The sequence below is a fragment of the Bombus impatiens genome, unplaced genomic scaffold (assembly GCF_000188095.3).
Source record: "Bombus impatiens unplaced genomic scaffold, BIMP_2.2 scf_0060, whole genome shotgun sequence".
NCBI classification, from domain to species: Eukaryota; Metazoa; Arthropoda; class Insecta; order Hymenoptera; family Apidae; genus Bombus; species Bombus impatiens.
The window spans coordinates 2,028,686-2,041,341 of NT_176479.1; the positions used below are offsets into that span (position 1 = coordinate 2,028,686).

General features: G+C 37.0%; 1 protein-coding gene across 2 annotated transcripts in view; it reads right to left on the reverse strand.

The window, feature by feature from the left end:
* LOC100748560 (delta-1-pyrroline-5-carboxylate dehydrogenase, mitochondrial) overlaps window positions 1-12,656 on the reverse strand; it is a 58,937-nt gene that overhangs the window by 31,911 nt on the left and 14,370 nt on the right. The window lies entirely within an intron of this gene.

The following is a 12,656-nucleotide window of genomic DNA, read 5'->3' on the forward strand; positions in this document are numbered from 1 at the left end:
TTTGAATCGAAGAGTTCAAGAAAGTCATAGCATCATATTTGGAAATTACGATATAAATAATTACGAAAATATGAAACTTTCTCTCGTGGACATAAAATTTTGAACTTTAAAACGTGGAAATTTGATGTTATGAAAATTGATGGTAGAGAAATTTACTTTTGGTACCCTTAAAAGGAAGATGCATTTATTTATGAATGCAACCAGGTGCACCGTAGGCAATTTCAGCCGACCTGAGCCTGTTTATCGAAACTATCGATAGAAAATCAAGTAACTCACTAAAAACAAGAGAGAGTGGCGACCGACTTTGTTTATGTATACATTGGAAATTAACCAAAGTAAGCTATCATAACCACGTCCCGAGTATAGTTTACAGACACCTGATACAAAGCGTAATAAATACCCTTTGCTTCAGACAGGAAGTTAAATATTAATTAACGCTGCTCCGCTAATGGACCTTTGAATATAAACGTGCACCTAAGAGCTTGGAATCTGGTATCCTCACGTCACATGCGTCCTTTCCTTTACACCGTGTCAGCTACAAACAAAAAATATTCTCTATCTTAACGTTTATCTGAAAAACGTAACGCTAAAGCTTTTTTTGAAACCTCATCTTAACGCTTATGATTGATAAAGCCAAAGTTATTGAAATAAAGAGCTACAAAGTTACCAATTTTTACAACATTTTATAGAAATTACTGTCACGAAAGAATTTTTATCTGCGTGAAGTTTACTTTTCTTTTTTATTTTAATCGCAAATATTTATCTCACACTACTATTGTATAATGAGCAATAAAAATCAGAGAAGCAATTTGCGTTAAATAATCGCGATAAGCGTTGCTGGAGAACCCGAAATAAGAATAGTGGAAGGGTGAAAAAGCGTTCGAAGAAAGCAAGGGACGAGGATAAAGTTCGAATGCATGGCTTTTCCGTGGGCTAACTTAATTTAAAAACACAAAGAATTTCCTTCGCTCGGGAAATAGACGAAGACATGTTTTTCCCTGAGAAAACTCTCTTGCTCACCTCCATCAGTGACTAGTCTCTTCCCTTTCACTGTTTCGTATCAATCTTCATCCCACTTCCGGTCTGCCTTCGTTCTTTCTTCGACCAGAACCACCTTCTCTATACTTCAAGCATGCTTTCGCACCTTGCGACCAGCTTCCAAGCTTTCTCGACCCTCTGAAAGCTCGTTGACTCGAGCCATGTGGCGAAGAAAGGGTTTAAAACGGAACGACGACTAATTCGTTGCATCGTCGTCCGCGATTAAAACGAGCGATTCCCGAGGCGAAATGCTCAAGAGCCTTTCTTTCTTGCCGATTTCACTGCGATCCTTTTTTCCTTACAACACGACTTCTTCGCGTAAATGCATGGATTTTCCTGGTTTCTTTTTATTTTTTAATCATTCTTGGATAAATTGGCTTCCAGTTTCCATGAATTCTCAGAGTTTGAAATTAAAAAATGTAATTTGAAGATAAGGTATCTCGGAAATCGGCACTTTTAAATTTATACACTCGATAAGAAATATGTCGTCTCTTACAGAAAAATAAAATCTTTTATAATATCCTATTCGAATTCTTAATGTTAAAAAGTTAGATTTGCGTCAAAGTACTGGTTTTAAATTTCCAAAATTAATCATTATAAATTTCTTCCAACTTCTGTTACTTCACTTCAATTTACGGTATTTTCTTGGCCATCACCGTCACGAAAGTTTAAACAATCGATTATTCGTATGAATAAACCTCAATATTCATTGAGACCATATTCAACCCTTGCTATGCATATGCCTCAGATGACTGTTCATGTAGTATACTAATTTTTTATTAAATACATATACATTTGCGACAAATATGTTACATATATAAATATTTGCACATGAGTCAACAGAAGATACAAATCGGGAGAGACTCGTATTGTTGTGCCTTGGAGTACCAACGTTGTTTTGGTCTGCTAGATTCAAAGGTAAACAAACTCCGGACAAAACATTATCACCGTTGTTTCTAATCGTCAACCGGAGTTACATTTGAGCTTTTTGTAATTCCACCGCTCGATACAAATAGACGAACATGCTCTCTAGGACAATGATTATAGCGAGTGATACAGTCGAATAGCGAGCGTAGAATTGAACAGTAGTATTGAGCGAGCGACGATTACGACCAGCATATACTACCTCTGTGCTTGTACTTAAAGTGATTTTAATATAATTGACTATTACAATTTTTATCACTCGTCTCTATCAACACGTATAATAAACCACTTCAAATATTTTGTAACTTTTATACGCATTTTCATCGTTGGTTTCAAATAGTTACCTTCTTTCTTTTTTTATCTTCCTTCTTCTTTTTTTTCTTTATCTTATCTATGTACTCTTGTATATTATTATATTCATCGATATAATCACGATAACCGTGCTTTGTTACAACACTAATGAAATCTCAAAATGTTTTATATGAATAACACACACGATATGATACATAACAAATTTTCCATATGGCTAGCGTTCGTACACTTTCGTGAACGTATCAAACTGACGATTCCAAATAAATATGTATTCGTACATCACTGTAATTACTCAAATACCAGCTGTTTAAACCAACTTCCATACAACTCTGCACAATATCCCGTGTACTTTCACGGGATATTGACGTGAACAAGAATGCAAGACTGAAATGCGCGTAATGGAAAGTTTCCATGGAGAAACAATTATTCATAGAATGGCAAATGTACGGGACGTGCAACTGGAACGAGGATGGCGTCATAAAGTGCCATTCATTTAGCGCGCTATGACTAGACACTGCAGCAATGGTCGATCCAATGTCTGGCACAGAATCGACCGATTCCCCTCGAGCTACTCACGTACCAAGTATACTTAGGTAATAAAGTCAATCGATAAGATAACAGCAGCCAGGACTTACGCGAGCAGATTGAAGGTCCAGCGAAATGAAGAACCTCCATCGACTTAACCATTTTGATCCTGTTTCCACGACCTCGATCTTTTTCGTTTTACGTTCCTCTCTTCTCTTCGCGGTTCCCTATGTTGGAACGATTTACGTCGAATGAAAGAGTGGATTCGGTTGTTCAGGATATTTCCAAAGCTTTTATTCTCTCTGAATATGAGGAATTAGGAACTAGAACGATTGATTTGGGCCGGAAAGAGAAAAAGCTAAGATTTGATCAAATCCGCCGAATGGAAGGTGAAGGCAGCAATTTTAGAATAATAGTACATTTATTTTATACTGTGTCGATGTAGGATAGTCACGCGTACTATACACACGTATATTTTTTTTATTCGAAAATTATTTTCTTAAATATATCGTTGCATATAAAAGGGGGAAATGATTAATTTTCGAAGAGTTTGGACGTCGACGAAAGTTATTAATATAAATTCGTTTGGAGTATTTTTGCAAATAGTTTTCTCTGATATACGTTATGAAAAAATATTTTGACATACATACAAAAATTCCAAATATCTACAGATATTGCAATTTGCCCACTAGGTACATGTCGGTTATATATGAAGTTAAACAGTGACGAAGAGCCAATAATAATAATGATAAAAAAAAGGACCTGCCAATATGCCAATTTCGTTCTGTTTCCATGAAATGTCATTCTCCTTGCTCGGTAAGAAGAAGGAGGAGGCGATAGATAAAATAAGAAGGAATTCCGTTCGTAACGAAGCGTTAAACGACTTCCTTCGGTCGATAAGTGACTTCTGTGATCGACTCTCTTCCGTCTCATCGCTGCCATTATCTTCGATCTAGTACGGAATTCGACCCTTTACCTCTTTCACGACACTGTCATCCCCTCGCATGTCGATTTTTAAACGAAGAATAAGGATAAAATTGAATATTTTCTTTTGTTTCTCTGTGATCCTTCCCTCTGCCGGATTTTCGCATTCCGAAACGAGATACTTTCTCACATGTCGAATCAAATTTTTCAAAGTCGAAATACTGCGTACAATAAGATTTCGATTTTATAGATTGTAGACTAAAATGTAAGATTATACAGAAAAAAAAGAAATTCTAATTGATTATAGATTATCGATATCAGAGAATAAATCAGCGATCGATGATATAGCAAATGATTGATAAATAAAATGAAGATTGAAAAGCGTATATATAAGCAATTAAGTGCATGACTTGCGAGTTATAAAGAGTTAATTGTGGATTACAATCAGCTTGAAAAATGGGAATATTACAAAGTGTCACGTTTCTAAAAAAAAAAGCTTCTGAAAAGATAGGCTAAGATAGGCTAGAAAAGATAGGAAAGATCAAAGGAAAAAAGAACTCTCAGACTTGATAGTTCTGATCATGGAAGTTTACAGCGTTAAAAAATTAAACGAAAAGTATCGCTCTTCCGAAAACACGAACTTTCTATAGGATATTTCTTCGAAGTAATTATGTAATACAATTCGAGAAACCGGGAACACATTTTCAAGCACTTCGTTTCCATCGTACCCTAGCCTCGTCGCCGCCATTATCGTCGATTTTCTGCGAAATTCGCGTAGTTCTCCGGATTCTAAAGGCCAGAAGTGGCGAGAACGATGGTTGCTCACGCGAAACAATTCGAAAATCTATATAAATTTGCTCAATGATCAGGTTTACGCCGTCGTTAATGGTAAAACGAGTTAGCTTAATAACGATCGATCGTAAAGTTTGGCAGACTTGAGCGCCTCGGGCGATTTGATTTCGACGCCGTCTTTCCTCGAAAATCTACGAAGAAGACATTCTTCGAGAGTCTCGATAAAAATGGTCGACGATCGACGCTATAAAATCCGTGTTCACAATCTTTTACGAAGATTTATATTCTAAGAAAATTATTTAAATTTACACCATATACATCTCGACCTTAAAATACGAATAATTAATCAATTGTGGATATTTATGTGTTCATGAAAAATTGTTTAATTTAAAAAATGCACGGTCTACACACGACACACAAATATGAAATATATCCGAAGTACAGTACTCGTTACGATATTTAATGCGTGAATTTTTTAATTATCAAAAACTACCTCTGTTCAGCTTATCGTTATTCCCGCGATATCTTCGTCGATTAAGACAAATTTTAATTCAAATTCCCTTCTCAAGAACTTGTTGCACCCATCGCCTTCTAACATCCACACAGTTCACAAAGTACCATATGATCGCGAGCGTCGAGATATACGTCAAAGTCTCCTGTGTGGAAAGGCAAAGAAGTAAGACGGAAGAGAAATTGAAACGGAACAAGACAGAATTGAAGGAGAAACAGGGTCTGTCTCGTTCGGGAGCGCGCCTTTGTCTGGGCAGTTGATAGAGCTCTTTTCCTTGAAGTCGGTGATTCTCGAGCCATTTAAACGTGTCAAGCGACCAACACGGCTGCCTCGAGACGGTCAACGAATCTTTGGGAATAAATCTGCCGTGGAAAGCTGGCTAGAAAGATTAAAAGGACACCGATGGATGCCGACGAACGGGCAGAAAGGAAAGGAATGAGACGCCGTGTGAAACGGAATGTCTCCGGGCGTTAGATCGGGAGAAAAATACAGATCCGACCCGTGAAGTAGCGGACCAGCATGCTGAGACCAAAGATCGAATCGTAAATACCGCGTTAGTCGACTGTTCCTTCGGGAGTTGCCTCCCCTTGAAAAGAGTGACAGTAGTTGAATGATTTTTATAGAAACATTTAGACAAATAATATAGATAAATAATCATACGTAATAATATTACGCAGTAGTGACACATATACGAGGTATTAAGAAATATATAGGTAACATTTATAGGATGCAATTTTAGTCGCCCAAGAATTCGCGTACGGAAATTTTAGTTGAAACTTATCTTCGAAATCGTAAATAATTTAACTTTGCACTCTATGAGGGACTTACATTTAATGGAAAAGTGGTACAAGTATAGCTTTTTTTGAAATGATGGGTCCTCTTGAAGAGTATGACGAAAGGTTTATAAGAGGTTTATTATTATGCATGATATTGCGTATAATAATATTACAGAAAAAATTCTGCATCTATACATGAAAAACTCAGTAGAGAAACGCTACAGAAGTATAAATGCACTTTTCCCAAAAAAAGAAATAATTCAAAAATACAACATAAAATATTTATCTGGAAGATCTAGTTATGAATCTTCAGCCTTTCTGTATAATGACCTGCTTCGATGTTTACAATCTACAGATTTCTACGTTAGAACATAACTTCACTTACAGTTTCCTCGTATCGGAAGATAAACATAATGATATTAAAAATATAGAGAATTTGTGAATATTATATAAAATACTATCACACAAACGTGAGTCACATAATTGGACCACCTTAAATTATTCGTAATTTATTGATACATATTTATTGGTATTGGGAAAAGTTTTTACGAAGTTGAGTGTTTGAAAAGTCGCTTCGGTGAAGCATACGTAACACCTTTCGCACTCGCTGGTAGATGACCATCCATCAATCCCTATTTCCGCAAGTTCTCGGTTAGCCATCGATCCCTTCATATACATAGACCTTCCGTACTATCGCCGTACGTTTCTCGTGTCTAAAGCAACATCAGCAAGATAGCTTTACCGACATGTCCATAGGTATGTCCAGCAAGAAAACACGTGTCCCTCTTCATCTCCCTCTCCTTTTTGTACATCGTACTCTCTCAGTCCCTTTTTCATATTCAGTTTACTAAACGTCATACGTTAGCAAAACATGCGCACCTTCTTTAACCTTTGTACATTCTTACCCCGGCCTTCCGATTTTTGAAACGTCGATCATGGAAGTATCAAACGAGAGATACGTGCAAACCGTCAGGTAAAAATAAATACGAAGGAGCGATAAGAAAATTAGTATCTTAACAACTTCTATCTTCTCCTTTTAAAATAGGTATTTTCAGTATTAAAAAAAAGTACACAAACTAATTAGGCAATCTTTCAAACAAATACAATGCGCATATACGTATACGATAACGAATAATGATTATTTGTTACATACGTATAGTATACGTATAGTAACAATAAATATATGATACATCCAAGATCCTTCATGAACAGCTTACAATACAATTTACCTAACAATGAGAATCACACGTCGTGTCCTATATTAATAATTAAACTGCGAATGTTGATGCAAATTCGTATCTTCATAAGTACGAATAAAAAAATTGAATCTGAATAGAAAAACAGGGAATACTTTTTCAGACATTTCGTAAGTTTCTTCATAGAACTATACCCAATATTAAAATATATGTCCCAATATCAATATTCCCAATACTAATAAAAGTCCCTTTAAATTGCGTTCGTAAAAACCCCATTTAAGGTCTCAACCTAACGTCAGAGATAACAATAAACATTCTAAAACCTCTACCAAACTCATAACCATTTCGTCTTATCACCTTTTTACCCAAACACTCTATAAACGAGCGTTCAGAAACAACTTATAAATACAAACACACGAGGCTAAGGATACAACTTACCCGACAATGGAACACCCGGATCGACTTATCCATCCCCCTTCGACAACCACGTCTGCGCAACGATCCGCGTGATACGAACGGAGAGGCAAACGGCAAGAAGCGAGATTGATGGTTCGACCGGAAGTCTCTACCGGCCCGGCCCGTTTCAGTGGCATTAAGTCGGCCCCACGTTGCCCTTGGCATTTATATTCATCGGCAAGTTTGACTGTACGCCACAGAATGGCTTTCCACGAACGAGGGCAACCTCGAAAGAAGATATCGGAATCGGAAACGGAGAAAGGTGGAGTCGTAATGGAATAGGCAAATCCTCGCGGCACTCCATCCTTTGATGGCTACGAGAATCGGCCGTCCGCGAGGCACTCGAAGTTATAGCCGAGCTTTTATTTCCCGAAGCATCGATCTCCATAAAGTTGCGCCCGCGAAATGAGTTCCCCGGCCTTCGAACCGACCTCCTTCGAAATCGTACTTGCACGCGTAACGTCCGAGTTCCCGTGAACCTGCTCGAGCCCGCTGGTTTAATTGCGCTCCGCTCGATCCCACTTCCTTCGAACAGCTGCTATAAATACGTCAGCGATCAAGAGCTTCGAATAGCTACACGCTACATTCTCAATGTTTAGCTCTTTAGAGTGATAGCATCTACCGATTTTTCGTACTAATTCTATTTTACAGTCGCTGTGTTACAGTCACAGTGAACAATTATTATCGGTGTATTACTAACGTAAGTAAGTGTATTTTAAAGTATAGCAAATCTTTTCTGATTTTTCTATCTTTCCTAATTTTTCGAAATATAAAATACAAGACATAGCAGGTAAAATGTTCGTACTGGTAACGTCAAAATGTTCTTCGACGATCATACGTGGAAAGATTATAGACTTGGATAGAATACTTAAAATATAGTATTACGTCTTATACGAGCGACAAACGAATAATTCAATCACTCGCAAATTAGCTTAAATCCATAAATTGAATATTCGGTAGAAATTCAAAACGCCAATTTAGAATTCCTTTAGGCTCGTATAATTTCTACTCAAAAATCTAAAGAAAATAAGTATCTATATCTGTAGCGAATTAATTTCAGACGAACAACAGAAACTTCCCAAAAAGCATGCCAAATTTGCGATTAATATCGTATATCTGCTAGAGATAACAACATATATTTCATTCTTTCACCAAATCCCACTAAGCTGAACTTAGTTTATCATTATGTTGTTCAGAGAGAAAAGTTAGAGAACGAAACACATGGGTTCGCGTCCGATTATCGCAATTCCATTCGCCGACGATCGAATGGCACGAATTTTCCCGCAGACATTGTTGGAAAGCATGAAAGCACGCGTAAAAGACGAAGACGCCGACGAATCCGAGAACTTTGCTCCGCGGCAAATCGACTTGTCACGAAATCCTATTGCCGCCTCCTGCATGTTTCCAGCGTTCTTCTCGTTTTCCACCTTCTCATCCTCCTCACCTCCCTGTCGTGAAACCCGATAAAACCTCGTTCGACGGCGTGCTCAAATTTTCGAGACGCTTAGCTCCATGATGCTCGCCCGAAATCCGATTTTCCGCGACGTATTCACCTTTGCTTGCGATGATTATTTCTTGCCCCATGCGTTTCGTTACGCACATAAAATGTCGATTGTATTCGATTCATTCTGGATAGGTTTGATAGAAACGTTAATCCTTTGCATGTCGACGATATTTTTCGTACCGTCTCTCCCACGCTTTTATAGCGAAACTTTTTAAAAATGAGGAATTCGTCTTCGAGGAGGAGAACATTATAAGTTCGTGAATCTAAATTTGTAAATTTAAAAATAATTCTCACTAAAGGAATATAAAGGGCTAATAGAGATTAAAAATAGTAGTAACCAAAAGTTTCGTTCGTAATATATATGAGGTATATTGATTTTTTTTATTTCTCAAAGGAAATTCTATTCTTCGTGTAAGTGGAAGATAAAGTTGAGCCATTTACCTCTTACGTGCTCAATTCGTAAGTGTCACGCTCATGTAGCACGAAGAAGATGATGAAAATGGAATTAGAAGAATGTTAGTTTATCTATCCTTTGATTTTTCTAACAAAAAATCATTATTCACTTTTCATTTTACTGGATCAACCGATTAATTCATAGAAGATATAGCAAATTCTTGTAAGTCATATAAGATTCGAAGAGGAATAAAGAATCACAATGTAAAATTGTTGATTTACGTTTAGATAAAACTGCTGTAAATTCGCGTAATCTGAGTTCCATTTACGATGTTTTGCGTGCACGGTTCAGTAAAAAGTAGACAGATCCAAATGGGTTTTCATGAAGTATCGTGATGAAAATTCATAGGGGTGCGGGTGGGTGGAATCTGCGTTACGTGTCTGAGACACGATGCAACGCGTGACGCGCGAAACGACGCTGCAAGCAAAAAGGGTTAAAGAAGGAACGTGACTTTTTTCCTTTGTACACGGTGCACAGGTATCGCGAAAGAATGCGCTTTAAAATTCAAATTCCCGTGAAGCTGTCGTGAGGCCAAGTCGTCAGACAAACTAAAAGGAACTGTTATGTTACTGTAACAGTTGCAAATAATGAAAAATAATGTACAAACTGCGTAGAATTTCTTATCAGATGATTAACGATAAAAACCATCCCCCTTATCCTTATCGTTCAAACGTTTGGAATTACTTCTAGTATTCATGATTTATGAAGAATAATGAAATAAAAGGACCAACGTATTAAGATGGGGCAAAGATACGAAGGACTAAAAGTGAATTAAATTGAAAAATAAAACAAATGTAGATATTTTGATACATTATCGATACTTATACAAAAAGCCAAAGTTTCAATATTTACACGTATTTTACGACGTGAGTATTTTGCATACAGTGTCGGTCAAAGTACTCCGGCAAAAAATTAATGGTTTTTCCATTATATATTCCTTTCTTTGTTACAGTACTGTTATCTTCCCTCGTTTTTACACGTCACGTGTAATTTCGCAGATTATAACAACTTGCCAATAAACAATTATTTCCAACGTAAACAAGCAGGATACTATCTGTTTAGATTCGATCACTTGAATTGTATTTAGAAAAAGTATGAACTTGCGTAAATATTCGCAGTCCACTAATATCTTTTTACTTTGAAGCGTATCATTCCCTATTTTTTATTCCTTCAATCGCGACAAGAAAAATTTCTGTCATTTGCTCAGAATAAAAAAATGACGATAACGTAATCAACGATGCAGAAGAAGATAGGTTTCTTAGAGCGACAATAGTAAAGGCTGGCTTTAATTGAATCCTTCTCAAAAAGTCCATAGGAGGCGTTAAACAAACTATCGGCATTTCGGCCGCGTGAGAGTACGCGTTCGATGCTGGATCCACGATAAATCCTCTTCTTTCCTCGCGCAACTCAACTTTCCATCCTTCAGCCTCTCTCTCTCCTTCTTCTTTGCACCTCTCTCTCTATCTCTGTCTCTCTTTGATCTTTTTGTTTTGCCTCGCTGTATCCAGCCAAGCTGCGACTGCCGGTTTCCGGTCTGGAATTTCCGGCTTAGCTTAAGAGCTAATAGCACAGCTAGGAAAGCTACGCTTTTCCATCTTACAACTGATCTATCTCCCGGCCTTTTCCTTTCGATTTCTTGACAGATGATCGTTCTCCCGACGCAATTAATTCTCATTTTCGACCAACGGCTTGCCATCGTGAAACAGTTGGAACGAATCATCCAAACGTGACAGCTTGATCGATAAAAGTGTTGGGTTGTAACATAAATTCATCCTGTTCTTATATTTATTGCAATATGAAAGGTTAGAACACTTCAAAGAATGTGGATAAAGACAAGAAGGAGTAGAGAACTTATAGAAGAAAGAAAAAGAGAGAGAGAAAGAGATGGAGAAATAGAAGATGAAGGTGAGGTTCTAAGGAGTAGCGAAGAAGATGTACAAAGAGAAAAGCGGTGGATTAGAATACAAGGAAATACGAAAATGGGAGAATAGCCATAGGAAATGTACCAAAATATTTAAGGTAGAGACGGAAGCTAGGGAGCAAAAGTTACTGAGAAGAACAAGGTATAGCAACTTGGAGAATGCATGTAAATTTTGGGTGAGTAGAAAGGAAAAGAGATGCTTATTTTGTAAAACCAGCGAAAAGGCATTTGAACGTATGGAGGATATGCAAAAGAATTGATAGAACAAACGTAAGCGTGGAAGAAATACTAATGGAGGAGCGAAAAGCGGAATGGCCAAAAAAGATAAAAAGGAGGAAAAGAGGCGGAGAGGAGATGAGCAAAGGAAGCTGCGCAAAGTGTGAAGCCAATGAAATAGTTTAAGGTAGCTTTAAAGAACGATAATGCTTTATAGCGAAGCAGAAACGGTTTTAGAATAGAAACCAAAGAAATAATTATCTAAAGCAGGTTCGATAATAGTACGAGTTGCAGTAGCAACCTATGTAACCAAGTCCACTTTCTGGGCTAATAATCTGAAATGAATAAATTCACTACTACTACTATTTATTAGAATATATGTATAGATAATATATGTATACCAACTAATATATGAATATATTTAATATATGTGTAATTGTATAGTACATGTATGTATACGAATTTATGTTACAACCCAATACAATATCATCGGTGCTTCCAGCATTAAAATTGAATTCTCACAATTCTGTCCTATACTATACAATTTTTAGACCGTCAATAATCATATATTTTATTGTTATTTCGGTATTACTGAATTCCTTGAAATTATTGGTTACGAGAGTATAGAGACACTCGCGTTCAAGGACGACAAGAGAAACAAGGAATAAGGGTAAGACGAGCCAAAAGTGGATAGAGGCCATGGTTCGTCTGAATATTCCGATACAGCGGACGATCAATAAATAGACGCAATTCCTAGGAAGCTATCCTGTGGAAGCTCCCTCCCTATCCAATCCTTATTACCCATTATCGATTTCTATTTAAAACGGAGCTTCTGCAAGACCGAAATACATACACACGTGACCCTTGTATATCTGTCAATAGCGAATACAAACATCATTGTCACGGTTGACGTTGATTCCGGCTACAGCCAAACCTCGTACTCCGCCAGCGCTAAAATGATATCAACCCCGATACTGTATGATTTAATCACGTTGATTGAACAGATGTATAACAATCTAATTAACCTTGAACTGATATCTTTGGTTGTTAGATAGTTATTAGATTATTTCATAATTTGATTTCAGATATTTACTTCTAATTTCTATT